The 11,064-nt window shown below is 42.0% G+C and overlaps 1 long non-coding RNA gene across 1 annotated transcript in view; it reads right to left on the bottom strand.

Moving 5' to 3' along the window:
* Positions 1–10,040, bottom strand: part of LOC112494083 — a 34,191-nt gene extending 24,151 nt beyond the window's left edge. Inside the window, exon 1 of the long non-coding RNA XR_003059217.1 lies at positions 9,834–10,040. This is a non-coding gene — a long non-coding RNA (uncharacterized LOC112494083). The remainder of the gene's footprint in view (positions 1–9,833) is intronic.
* Positions 10,041–11,064: the final 1,024 nt, after the last annotated feature.

Raw genomic sequence — 11,064 nt, 5'->3', positions numbered from 1 at the left:
TCTCTCTCTCTCTCTCTCTCTCTCTCTCTCTCTCTCTCTCTCCCATCTCCACCTCCCCATAACACCATCATCCCACTTTGCATATTTTCATTTTTATCCAGTGCTGCCACGACAAACCACCCTTACAATTAACACGAAACTTCCCGGGCGAATTGCACGGCCCTGACGAACTATGCCCGCATACCCCTTGGGTACCAAATACCATCGACAGAGGGCGACACCGTAGCGGGAGCAGCTCGACATTACGAAAATGTCAGAAAATGTCATCCGGCCTCGTAATTCGCTCAACACCATAAAACTGTAATGATACTTTGCGAAGGGAAGATAAATTATTTTTTTAATAACTCATCTTTATCGCGTGACAATTTTTGGAATTTTAAATATCCTTTTTACGAAAAAAAAAATAATAATTTTTTTTTTCTAGTCCAAACCCAAACTCAACGTCATGAAAATTATATTTCACACTTCGCTTCCTGACGGCACGCGGTCCGAATAATTTCTACGTGTAGCCCCTCTCGACATATGTAACACACTGTAGAATCTATACAGTGCCCGGCAGAGAAACACGATTTTCCACATTGGCAGGCGGAGTAGCCCTCTTATGTTCGCGCGGTAAAGCAAGGGCCAATATTTGCCATTCCGGTCAGCATTTTCCCGCGGGACGCTTCCCGCCAGGTCATCGGAATCATAATGGTGGAATAAATAATAAAATATGGCGTCCACGCCCTCGTAATATACAGCACGTGATCGCACATACTATAAGCATTAAATAGCAGTGCGCTCGAGTGATTTAGGAGTGGAGTAAAAGTTAGAGAAAAAAAATTTTTCACATAAAAACATTAATACTTTGTACGATGAATCGTTGTAACGATTAAAGTTATTGGAGAGAGAAAAAATTTCTATAAACAAGCCTAAACAGTTTCGCAAGCTCCGTAAAACGATAGAACACGACGCAATAAATGCCCGTTACAAATATTACGCCCAGTATATAATTTCCACGCTGCTATATTGCAATAAGCGAAATTTCGTTGGCCGCATAAACGGATTGCATAATGTGAAGTGGTAATTGGTTGCGGCAGCATCCGCGAAAGCTCATACTCGCTTGACGATATGCTCCCTAATATTTGCGGACTTTGATTGGAGTTTACCCAGACGAAGCAGAAATTAATTTCCTTTTTCGAGATCGTACCTACCAGATGCTGGGCTGTACCACTTTAAAGCCAGGGAAGGATCATTTGTACAGGGAAAAGTCGTTACTACGAAACCTTCGGTGAACCCAACCAAATCCTGGACCTAAGAATTTCAAAAAATAAAAAAAAACGGCCATTTCAAAATTAAAAAAAAAGTCACTTCAAAATTCAGAAATACACCAGGAAATAAATGATAAAAATCCACTAGTTGCCAAAAAATATCAAATTTTCAAAGTCGCACCGTTATTATAAATCTTAATTTTTCTCACGTTTTACATAAAAATCGTTTATTTAGCTTTGAGTACCTGCCGAGAAGCAGTCTTGTCTCTGATTGAATCCAAAGTTTCTATAATACAAGGTCTCGTTACCTTGCGCGTTAATTGTGGCTTTATATTAAATGTGCGCTACAAAGGCAACCCTTTACGGCTTACTATATATACATGCCACGTAATATGTATTAGCTGTACAAGCCACGTACCTCCGTACGACAGGTAAACGTACTTTAACAGTGGATTCCGGTAGCGTGACATAATGCGCGGAAACGAGATTAATTGAGTGAAATTTTGCGAAGCAAATATACAGATTTTCAGCTGCCAAATTCCGCGCGTCACGTATTAGTCTGCTACAGTCACGTGTAATTCGCGATTACGTAATTCCTCCCTAACACGATTATCTCTCTCGATAGGACGACGCGAGTAAGGGCGAACGGTGCGCAAAATGGAATATAGCGAGAACCGAGTGAATTTTATAAAAATGAAAAAAAAAAAAAGATAACCCACGTGTCACATACAAAGTATGATTTATACGTGAGAGTAAGAAAATTGGTGGGGTTTGAAAAATCAGCCAACCTCCCAACTATATGTTATACGGCATAAATATGGCGTCGGAAGAAGGGGGTGAAAAAAAAAAATAGGAAATGAACGATGGACCCGACGCTCAGCGTCCCGTCACGTCACACGCTCCGTCGTTTCTATGATGTATGAAAGAAGCGCCCAAGTGTCTTAAGGGCTCATGTTCTCACCCTCTCGCAAGAATATCTAAACCCATCCAGCGGCGAAATCCCACCCACGTGATACCACCCACGAACCAGGAGGGGTGGATACGGGGAACGACCAAAAGGGGTTGTCGGACAGCAGGGTGGGTATACGATACAGCGAGAAACGTGAAAGGGTGCAAAACCGATACAATATTGTTCACGAATTTAAGGGAAGGTTACGTCATCCCTTACGTTAAACAATAATAATAAACATACCTTTTCTAGGTCAGTCGCGAATAGACGTTCTATCCAACGTCGTCGTGGGTACCTTTTTCCATTTCGACCTCCTTACAATCGTTTGGTTTTTCTACGTCTGCTTTTTTCCCCTTTACTCCCTTATATTACACCGATAGAGCAGGAATACGCCTGTCTACCTTCCTTATGGTACGAACAGCGGTAATTTCCTCTTTGCCTCTTGCGAACGAAGAATGGTATATACATCCCCATTATATCTTTTCTGAAACACACATATATATATATATATATATATATATATATATATATATATATATATATATAATCAACTAAAAAGTCAAAAATCGAACATTTTTCCTCAAAAGTACAGCCGACCTAGATACATACCCCCCCCCCCACATATGCTTGCTACAGGGGGTTGGGCCTTGTTTCTGGGGAAGGGGAAGGATTGGTTACAGATCGAAGCTTCGGAAGTGGAGGAAACATTCGACCCCAACTACTTCCGGTTTTTCTTTCACATATCATCAATACGTCATCTATCTATGTATATACAGACATATAAATTTGGCTATCGCATACTTTAGAGTCGATTTCTTTTACGAACACGCTTATTCGAGGTCTTATGGCTGTTTTGGGGTCAGACCTCAAAGTTTTTCCAGCGTAATGACTGTTTTGAGGCCCATAAAGGCGACTCTCACATCGAATTTATTTATATTTTTTTTATTGTTAATAAAATTGTTTATATTGTTAGGTTAGGTTAGGTTTCGTTAGGTTAGTTTAGCTTAGAATTCCAATGCTGTAAGACCCCAAGGTATTAGTTTCTTTTTTTAAAAAAAAAACATTAGCTTGTAGTTTTGAACCTCTAATGCTTCGGGTTCCCAAAGTATCTCGTGGACCTATTTATATATATATATATATATAACAATTTTTCACACCGAGAATTTACATGGCAGCCTCTGCCCGTATAAAAGAAGTCTATATATCATAGAGAATCTGGAGCCGAGTCAGCTCGGGAAAAATATCGATGGACAAAGAGAGACAAATGCAATGAGCTGGTGAGCCAAGTGAACTAAAGGATTGAGTTAGGATCGGGCGAGAAGATATGAATTCTTAGTATTTAATGCGTTGTCTAAATCTTCCTTAGATACATATATATATTAACATTGCGTATATTCAAGAGGCTGTCACAACAATCGACCGGCTACGGGGATCCTGACGCGTGTGCATGCGTGACGCAGGGGACCCTTTATGAGCCTCAGAAAGATATGGATAGGACTATCCAATGAATACGCGCTTATATATATATGCATCTACATATGACGTACACACGTGGATCCCCATAGCGATACAGAGAGGGGATAGAAGATTCATATTCATATACGCAATCATTACGCCCACGTGTGGATATAGTAAAGCGTGCAGCAAGAGACTGCTATCACGCACTGCCATAATTATAAATACGTCACATATGCTGCGGAGGGACTCTATGATACAGTTTATATATGTATATATGTATATATGAGTATGATAAACAAGTAGAAGGTATATGGAGTATAGAGTTAGCGCGAAGGAGATATACAGTGCTCGATGCTGTGCATATACCGGGTAGCCCATCTGGGTGGACGGTCAGAGGGGTGACGTAGGGGATGACGCAAGGGTGTCCTGACGCAAGGGTGAGAGTCTGTCAATAATAGCTGTAAATGGGGAAAGGTACTCGTGTCTCTCTCGCGGTAGTTCTGCCCATTGTATACCTGATCCTACAATCGGTTCCCAAGGTGTTCCTAAATCTTGACGAGGCTTCTTCAAAAATCTGCCAGACTCTATTCGGTCACCGCCACTCCTCCCCCTTTTTCCCCTTCGCACACAACTCGCGACCGACTTCCGCCTCTCGTTCCTCTAATCTACTTCTGAACTCTACTCGACAGCTTCGCCAGAGACTCCAGCATCTTTTTTACTCGAGGGATATCTCCCTCGTCCGTCCCTCTCGCATCTTTCTCTCACATTGTCAGTACTGGACGTCCTCCCTGTTGTGTTCGTAAAACAGCCACTTTTTGCTACATCCCCCAAGGGTGCTCGAGGGTGTCTTCCCTTTTGTTCCGATCGAGGGAACTAGCACAGATAGACGGATATAAAGGTCTTGTTATTGATTATCGATCGACAATAGTTGTTAACCCTTTCGCTGAACTCTGCGTCCTTTATAGGGAATTCGGTGGTTTGTGGGTTTTTTGAAAAAATCACCGGGGAGGTACTCGAAGATAGGGATGATAACGAGATTTTGGGGAAAAAAAATCATTTTAGATCTGAAAAATAATTTATGAATGACCAATCTACTTAGTCGGTAAAGATTTTAGTTTGAATCCTAAAAAAAATTTGTGAACGCAAATAAACGTGGAACTGACGAAGAATAGAGGGAGCGTATATTGGGAATGACGTAACGCATCTAAGAAACGGACAGCTTAAGTGGTCGTTGAATAATTCAGAATGGATTCGATTTTTATAGATTTCGCCAGTCTGCTGTAGTGATACTTGAGAAAATCCTTGAAATCCTATTGTACAGTGTATCGTATGTATACGGTGGGTTAAGAAGTGAGGGGTGAGCCTGTTAAGGGTAAGAGCAATTTTGGAGAGGTTAAAAAAGAAAAAAAGCGTCTACCGAAACGAAGATCATTACGATCCGAATGACTCGGTGAGTCGGGATGAGCTTGCAGGCCTTTACTTAGCGTTAGCGTACCGCGTTTGCATTGCGCGTTCGTACGACGCCCGCGGCCATTGCTAACGACGCCATTGTCAGCGTCCTGGCCATTGTGCGCATCCTGCAGCAGCTATCGTCGAGCGAACCGGGTCGAAGCGAGCTGAAGACATAAAGGGCCGTGCATTCGTCGCGTGGCAAATAAAACGGATCGTCGTCATCGTCATTATCATCGACAGGCATTGGACTGGCAGGACGATGAAAGAGACAAACAAGGAGACTAGAGAAACAGAGGAGTGAAAAAAAATAGAGATACAGTACGAGCGAAAAAAAAATTTTTTTAAATTCCAGCTTGAATCTCGATTTCCCTAGGGGCGACAGTGGCGCTTGATTGCGAGTCTAGTCTCTTAAATCCTTAGTGAGCGCAAAGACGAAAAATTGAACAAAAATTTAAATCCCGTCCCATAGACACCCCCATACGGACAGAGCGCGAAGTAACGAGCGTAGCTCCGTTACAGTGTTTTGATATCGCCACATTGAAATACCCTAGGGAAATAGCAGAGGGCGCTCCGCCAAAGGTAATTCCCTAGGAATGGGAGCGCGGTATTCGAATACCGAAATTCTCGAGGGCCGCGTATCGGGGAGTCCCGAGTTCTCCGGGAATTCATCGAGTAATGCGTCAGTCCGGCGGAGATGAAAGGGGAAACAGGAGAGGGCGTATGGCAAGGCTGGTCCTGTGGGATGACAAGGGACGCAATGAAGGTACCGAGTAGAGCGAGCAAGAGAGATGGATAGACAAACTAAAATCCGAGACTGCAGGAATGACACTGGCGACAGGTAGGTAAGAGTATGTTACGTAAGAGTGATGGAGGAACGGGGAGGGGAGGGGAGAGGGGGGTCGGAGAGGGAGGGATAAAAAGGTTTCAAAGGGTCCGATAGATCAGAGAAAGCTAGCAAAAGGCGCGAGTTAACCCAAGCAGAAAACTTTCGAAAAACCAAACTCGAAGAAGAGACCAAAATTATGTGAACAAAGATGAGATTAATGGGCCGTGGAATGAACTTTTGCCCCTGCAAGGAGGTTAGGTCATCCGAAAGAGCCACTCGAGTCCACGTCGGCCATGTTCCGTCGTTACGTAGGATTCGTTACGGAGGGAAGCCTAAAACCCACTGTGTAAAGTAACGGGACGCGCCACATGCTCCGGGGATTCCCCGCTCTCCGTCGGGAGCATGTGCGAGCCAGACGTCGCTACCCTGACATCCACGGATATCTCAGAGAGAATTCTCTTGGCGATTCCGACCGTGAATTCCGTCCACAACATGTGGACCCTTTTGGCTGTCGTCTGGATCGCTTCGGTGTGTACGCAACATTAATCCCACTTGGCCCCCATGAATATAGGAATCGCTGTGTATTTCCTGTATATTTTCTTTCTATACTGCTATTTTTGCCCTCCTCTCCCTCGCGTCTTCTTTTTTTATTCATACGTACACTCCCTGCATTGACTTCTTGTTCGCGTGCGATATTATTCAATATTCGTTGCGAGAGTGTGTACGCGCCTTAATCCCCTGGAGCTCGAAACTATACGAACCCAGACTCTCTCTCTCTCTCTCGTTTGATGCTGTTTACCAGTTCTTTTTCTTTCTCTCTTTTGCTCTCGCTGGTTCTATATTTGTTTCTACACTTCTTCCATTCCGAACCCCTTCCTCCACCGTCCCCCCCTTCTCGTCCCTCACTCACCAGAGTCCCTTTAGAACACGATCGGATCGATGCTTCGCAAAAGCTCGACTGGTTACCAGGTATTTGGTACGACCTACGAATTTATTTTTTAAAATTAAAATAACCGTTAATGAGCCACCGTCATTTTGTTAATAATTAACGATGCTATATCGGGGGTATAGCCCGCGCGCTGTACCGTCACGTATTTTAGTAACATCTATGTCCATAAGGAACTCAGAAGGACACTGTCGCGGGAAATTTAAAATGGGAAAAAATATTTTTTTTTTAAATTCTCAATCTAATTAGGAAATATATTAACGTCACTGGCTCGTAATGTCGAGTAATACAGAATTTGTTATCATTAATTAAATTTTTGATATCGATACTTATTAAAATATTAAATACATTAAAATTCTTAATATTTCACTCAGTCGGTGCGATAAAGGTTTAAAAACGTTATTTGTGATATTAAAAAAAAAATATATATATTTTATGCAGGACCCACGGCAATCAGGTTCAAGCAGACTAGAAGATGAAACACGCAGATGAGATTTAAGAAATATCTTCATCCCGCCAGCAACAACCCCCAGTGTATTAATGACTCGAGGTAATTAAATGAAGGTGCAGGACATCGTCTCAAGACGTGCATTTCCGTTTACCCGCGATTACGCGCATGCGCAGACGCTGATTCGGCTGAGCTTGATTATTAGCGTTTTCGCAATTAGCGTTTTCATTACATAATAATAGCTTTGCATTACGCAAATGAGACTGGGGATAAATTATTTTCTGCAAATTTGCCTGTCAAGGGTTTCGTCGATAATGATTCTAGGAAATAGCTGCTACACCACATAAAAATCAAAGAATCCATATAAATCGTGAGGCCAATGTTCAATTGTGATAATAAAAAAGGGAAAATAAAATTTAAAATGAAAAAGTTGTAAAATTACCACTGTCCTTTCTTTTCACTAGTGATATTGTTACTCCACTGCTACTTGTATTTGTACTGCTCAGCCGCCGACACGAGTGCTGTACTCCGTACGTGGTTCAGCAATTAAATCTTGTCAGTAGTGTTTACTCAGAGTTTAACTTGCCAACCCAACGTTAGTGCCGAGTTTACTCGTGCAAAGGGAAGCAAAGTCCCAATGAGACTGACAAAAGTTACTGTTTGCACTAATAAGAGCGAGGCAGTTCGACGTCGAGGACTGTCGCGGTTTGTGAAAACTAGTAATTAGTTCATTTCGTGGTTCAACTTTCAATTAGAGCAAAGGGATCGACGGCATTTGTGAAGGTATAGAAAAACTAGCTGTGAAATCGGGATACTCTGTGTAAAACTAACCTGGCAACAGCCATAGACAATTAATCAAGAGATTCGAATCACGTCCCAAATGCTGTGACTAGGCTGACGATTGATCGTCTGTACATATTGCTAGTGGCGAATTATTATTTTCCAAAAGAAAATCAAACGTTCTCTCAGTATGCGGAATTTAAAAAAATTACAACAGGTTTCTTTTAGTTCGAAAACTTGAAATCTGTTGACAGCTGAATAACGGAAATCCATTCGCGGACCGAAACGTTGATACTTTGACATTTATAGAAATGCGGATTTTTCCTATCGTCATCGTCGAACTGTAGTTTTCCTTAAACCGCCGCCAGGTGGAACTGATGTCTTTAGCCTGGTTCATTTTGACGCTACAAGATATATAGTTACGTATTGTTTGCGCTACGATACAAGGTTAACTTCAAACAGACATTTCCATGTACTTCTAGAAGTTCGCGATAATGACTTTTCGATAATAGCAAAAGTAATATTTCGTTAGAGATTACTTAAAATTCGTACCTGAGTGAATCCGAAGAAATGCTAAATACTTGTACTAAAAGTTCGGCGCAATACACGAGAAAATAAACTCTAAGCTCTTGGACGTCCTACGATCCACATTTAACTGAGGCTATAAAACACACAGTAGACAATGAATCGAAGAAATACTCTTGTATAATTTCACCATCGTTGTACACGGACGGATGATAAAGAATACTTTCAAATTCGTCCTAACGTTCGATACCTTTCTGTGGAAATGCTACGCGTAACCGTTAAAGGGTAGCTCTCGCGCAGTCACAATAAAGTCATCCCCAGTCGACAGCGACTGTAGCAAAATTTAATCCTACGCGAGAGACAGCCATATACATATATACATACGCAGTGAAGTCAGCACGTACAGTCTGTCGCACAAGAGGGTATACATCACAGTATATACCGAAGGTAGTACATGAGTAGATACACACTACGTTCAACCAATGCTATAGCAACGCCAGATTGGCTACTATCGTGAGAAAGTGGAAGCTCCGAACCGCGAGTTGTGCGTTTTGCCACCGAAGCACGCTCCATTATCGCGGATAAATCGATTTGTGAAAATACTTCGAATTAGCCATAAGTTAAACTTACATTTCACAGTCGCAGCCAACGTCGGACGGACAATCTCGCTGAGAAAAATAAAAGGAAACGGCCAGCCATCGGTATTCTAGAAATTTTCGTAACAAACACCAAGCGCATCAGGCTATCTATGCGCAGTCATTAAACTTTGAACTTGGAGGCACGATTAAAATGGAAAAGAAAATGCGTCAGCCGATAAAAATTTCAAGTACAACGCGCGTAATAAAAGAAGGGGGTTTCACAGACAATGGCGCTTAGCTCAATTACTATAAAAAATGCCTAACCTCGTTCGGCGAATGAACTCGTCACAATCTCACAGATATTCTTTTTTTCATGAAAAAAGGAAAGTCTTCCTAGTGGCCAACTATCTCACGTCCGCGACACGGCGAACAAAGAGTAATACAAATAACGTGCACAATATCCACGGACGTGAATAGTCCCGATCTTAAAACGAAAAAAAAAAAAAATTCAAATCTCGACAACATAACTTTCTCGATCTAGATGCAACCCGACTTTACCGTTACAACGTATAAACACAATTTTTCTTTACCAACAGATTATAAATTTTTCGACGCACTTACGGTATATCGTGGACAGCCGGCGAGTAACTTAGCATTGAATCCATCGTGTGTTCCGTGAAAAAGAGATTGCAGTTGACGAAGCGTGTATGAGAGTGACGATGAGAATAATAGAGACACGAAGGGTGTCGTGACGTTATTCAAAAAAAGAGACAGAACCATCGTGGCAGTGAAAGCCAACGTGAGAACCTCGAAACGTGAACGATACGCTGTTCTTGGAGGAACTGAGCTCTCCCCCCCTCGCTCGGTCCTTATATAGCGCCCCCTCCCCTCACTTCTCCTCATCGGCCCCCACCACCGTCGCCTCAGTCTCCATAGTAGGGGAAACGAGGATGGGTGCTAGTGGTCCACCAAGGACCCTAAGGCCGTGTCCCAAATGACAATGTGAAAACTTTCTGCTCTAACCCTCCATCTACCCTCTATCATATCTACCCTTTAGACTCATTTCGTATATCCTGTATTATATACAGTGTCCTCTATAGTTTCTCGTTGCATCTTTATCGTTACGACATTGGTCCAATTGTGTCAGCGTAATGCACGTAAAGGCGGGTTCATTATAAATGACTACACTTTAGGGCGAAGACTAATGATGTAAATAATTAATGAATATTTCTCGAACTCCTTTTTTTTTAATTAGAATTTTTTTTTTCACGCATGACAAAAATTCCGGGACGACGCGGTTTTTTTTTTTTAATACATACCCGCTGTTCACGGAAATTATTCTTTGGGGTAAAAGTAATGGAGATAATAAGCTGCAATGCCGGACTAAAAGGTGTATAGCCGGAAAAGTCACAAAGCTATGTTATTTCTTGACGTCCCATGGCGCGCATTTTGAACTTTGCATCTTTTTTCTTCCTTGAGTCTCGACGTCGGTAATGTATGTTGTGTGCATACGGCACGTGTGTGATCTCGATATACTGTTTGAATTAGAGATGATATACTTGACGCGCATAAATATCATTATCTCTAACAGGCCAAGTAACTGGATTTGGGGTGGCTCGTAAAAGACACGTTGGTCGGTAAAGCAGAGATCCATCTTCTCGAATCTTTTCTAGCCGGTGCGCATTTTTTTCGGGGGTTGGTATATACTCCATCCCTTGGCTAACTTTGATTTATTCCCAATATTAGGTTAAACAACGTAGTGGATATGGGAACTACCCTTAAGACTCTTTTCGTAATACATAATGGTACTGCTGGATCAACCCTTATTGACAGTTAAGAAGAAACATATATA

This window comes from Cephus cinctus, unplaced genomic scaffold, assembly GCF_000341935.2.
Source record: "Cephus cinctus unplaced genomic scaffold, Ccin1 Ccin1_scaffold0261, whole genome shotgun sequence".
Lineage (NCBI taxonomy): Eukaryota > Metazoa > Arthropoda > Insecta > Hymenoptera > Cephidae > Cephus > Cephus cinctus.
The sequence above is the reverse complement of the archived record's forward strand: the minus strand, read 5'-3'. Positions and strand labels throughout refer to the sequence as shown.